Genomic DNA, 4,054 nt, shown 5'->3' on the forward strand with positions numbered 1-4,054 from the left:
ATATAAAAGTGAAGCAGGCCATATTGGTCTTATAATGGCTCCTATGGCCGCGATAGTTACTGCTCCCCAAATATTCTGTGTGCTCCCTCACAGTTAGTTTAGGACCCTGTGACTATTTCTGACCAATGGACCATGCATGGAAGCAACTCTATCACTTCTGGGTCAGGGCTGTTAACAGCTAATGCACCACCTCTATTTCTCTCTTCCTTCACTGTTGTGCCTTTGGATTTCAAGTCTCCCGTGTAAGAGGAAGATAGTCCCTGATCTACATTCTACAGTATGCAAGCTAGAAAGAAATCTTCACTGTTAAGCCACTGAGATTTTTCAAGTTTTGTCCAGAGCGGCAGCTAATGTTAATTACCCAAATGTGACATCTTAAACTGTATATTTGAACACAGATATGCTTTGTTTATTGAACATTCCCAATGAAACACGTTGTCTCCTATTTTTCTTAAAAAATCTAATGCTTGCAAACCGTACATTAGATATGGGGTCCATATCCAAAATACATAAAGAACTCCTATAACTTGGGGCACGTGGTTGGCTCAGTCGGTTAAAACCCCAACTCCTGATTTCAGCTCAGGTCATGATCTCAGGGTCGTGAGATTGGGTCCTGAGTTGGGCTCCTCACTGGGCATGGAGCCTGCTTCAGATTTCCTCTCTCCCTCTGCCCTTCCCCCTACTCATGCTCTATCTCTCTCTAAAATAAATAAATACAATCTTTAAAAAAATGAACTCATATAAAATAACAATAAAAAATTCTATTAAAAAATGGACAGACTAAATAGACATTTTTCCAGAGATGCTCAACATCACTCATCATGAGGGAAATGTGAGTCAAAACCACAATGCGATAGCACCTCACACTTGTTAGAATGTCTATCATTAAGAAGACAAGAGATAGCAGCTGTTGGTCAGGTTGGAGAAAAGGGAACCCTGTGCACCGCTGGTGGGAATGGAATGTAAACTGGGGCAGCCACTATGGAAAACAGTATGGAGGTTCATCAAAAAATTAAAAATAGAACTACCATACAATCCAGCATTCCATTTCTGGGTATATATTTTCAAAGGAAAATGAAAACAGGTTATTGAAGAGATAACTGCACCCCCATGTTTATTATAGCATTATTCACAATAGCCAAGATATGAAAACAACCTAAGTGTCTGTCAACAGATGGACAAAGACTATATATAAAAAATATATATAAAATATATAAAATGAATATCTTCATAAAATATATATATTATAGAATGAAATATTATTCAGCCTCAAGAAAGAAGCAAATCCTGCTGTTTGCTGCCATATGGATAGACTTTGAGGTCATTGTGCTAAGTGAGAGTAGGCAGGCAGAGAGAGGGAAACTCTGTATGCTATCACTTATATGTGGGATCTAAAACAGCCTGTCTCACAAAAACGGAGAGTGGAATGGTGGTTACCAGGGGCTTGGGGGGGAGGGGGTGGTGGGGAACCGGGGGATGTTAAAGGTACAGACTTGCAATCAGTAGATAAGTAAGTTCTGGAGCTCTAACACACAGCGCAGTGATTGCAGTAGACAGTATTGTATTATAAACCTCAAATTGGCTAAGATACTAGATCTTAATTACTGTCACCACAAAAAAGAAATGATAATTACATGACATGACAGAGGTGTTACTTAATGCTACGGCGGTAACCATACTGCAATATATAAATGTATCAACTCAGCACACTGTGACCTTCAACTCACAAACGTTACATATAAATAACATCTAATTGTAAAAATTAAAAAAGACTAATAATGTTAGTGGCTAAATTTTATTTTGTCATCACAGTGTTCCTTTATTTTCCCAAGTTTACAGAAGAGAAGACTGAGGCACAGGGAAGCTGGGCAACTGGACAAAGGTCACATACAAGTGGAAGTAGAGTTGATAGATTTGACAAATAAAAATACATGGGACATACGCCAAAAATAATTCAATGTTTATCTGAAATACAGATGTAATTGGCTTTCCTATTTTTTTTTTTTTAATCTGGCAAGCCTAAGTAAAGAGGACTTACCAGAATTTGACCCTAGACAGTCTGACTCTGAATCCATGAGCTTCGCCATATGCTCTTCTATTTCCCAGGCTAGTTTCATTTTTATACTTTTATTAAATACATGGGTAAAAGCAGTATTTCATGTTCCTCTCAACTCTATTTTTGACAATAAACAAATACAAGTGGAATAAGTAAAATGACAAGTGGCCAATGATCAGTCACACAACAGGGAGTAGTGGGGTCTATGACAAATTTGAGACCATATGTTTCATCTAAAGAGAGCAGTTTCTACTAAGTGTTGTACATTGTTGCCATGTGGGCATGCAGGCTTCCCTAAAAGAAACCAGAAAGCTAGATTTTTTTTTTTTTTTTTTTTTTTTTTTGGTGATGTTCTCCTATTTAAGATGTTGGCAACTCAATTAGAATAATTATAATCCTGCCTGGGTCCACATAGTTCAAGCCACACAGAACAGGTCTATAGGCTGGAATCAAGCTCTGGGTCACAGGGTATGATCTCTGCATTCACAGGAAGAATCTTCTTAACCCATTGTTAGATTAGGTTGCTGGGAACTCTCACCCTCTATATTGCCTCCTCCCCTTGGAGGAACCAGTTTTAGGACTATACTGTAATTACTAGGTGTATATTTAACTGAAGCCAACAGTTCAGTTATTGAGCTTCTGCTAGGGCAAGGCATTGCGCTAAGTACTACAGGGCTGTAGATATGAGCAAATTACATGTCCATCTTCCCTCCTATCCACAAATCCTAATAAGGTAAGTAAGTAGAACACCAGGGCAGATTGGGGGTAAGCCATGAAGAGAGGGACAGACCCAGCATGAAGTGTATTTGAACAAAAGAGAGGCACCTGACTGAGTCAATTTGGAATAATTTCATAAAGAAGATCTCATTTTAAACGACTGTGAATGGACAGGATTTCAGTAAACTTCAAGAGAGTTAAAATAAAGGGGGGGGAACAGTATAGATGAGGGCATGGACTTGAGAAAGTTTCAGTTTGGCTGAAGCAGGAAATGGTTCTAGAATTTGGAGTGAGACCAGGTTGGAAGAGGAGATTGAGGACCAGGCAAAGGAAGATTAAAATCAAAATTGCCCACTCTCATGATATATTTTGACATCTTGTATCAGCCCCATACTCTGTATAATCCAAGGCGCTCACTGCTATTTTTCCATTTGTCCACATGGGTAGCATAGCTGCTCTGTATCTGGGAACACTGAGAGAGGTTGATTAGTTTCCTCAAGGTAACAGAGAAAATCAGAAAGGTAAGATCAACAAAGAAATCATCTAAGTTACGGGTTGGCAAACTTCCTGTCAAACGCTAGATAGGAAATACTTTCAGCTTTGTGGGTCATTCTGTTTTTGTTGCAACTACTTAACTCTGCCATTGCTGGGTGAAATAGACATATCCAAACAGATGGGTGTGGCTGTGTGTCAGTAAAACTTTATTCATAAAAACAGGCAGCAGGCTGGATTGGGCCATGGCTATCGTTTGCTGACACCTGGTCTAAATTTTTTTAAGATTTTTATTTATTTATTTGGGGGAGAGAGAGGGTGAGAGAGAGCGAGAGCATGAGAGGGGACAGGGTCAGAGGGAGAAGCACACTCCCCGCTGAGCAGGGAGTAAATATTTTCATAATACAGTGTCATAGGTGCTTGGGAATGTTTGCTGACTAAAGAAAGTCATGTTCCCTGAAATGTAATATATACATCAACAACAACATAACGCAATGCATTTGCTCTGGGAGGCAACCTTTCTATTGTCTTCCCCTCTGACCATACTCAATTGCATCAAATCCCATTGATGATTTTTAAATATCTTTCTTCACATCCACTGTTACCACTATCACTTCTCATCTGAACGATTCTAGCAGATGCTTAGGGTCCACACATATCCACCCCTGTCACCAACTAATTCAGCCTCAACATGGAAGCCCAATCTAATAGCAGGTACCCTCCGCTTAAAACTCAAAGGAATACCACCTTATTTTGAGTAAAAGCTAAGCTGTTAGTCTAAAGAGTCCA

Source organism: Zalophus californianus, chromosome 1 (genome assembly GCF_009762305.2).
Source record: "Zalophus californianus isolate mZalCal1 chromosome 1, mZalCal1.pri.v2, whole genome shotgun sequence".
Lineage (NCBI taxonomy): Eukaryota > Metazoa > Chordata > Mammalia > Carnivora > Otariidae > Zalophus > Zalophus californianus.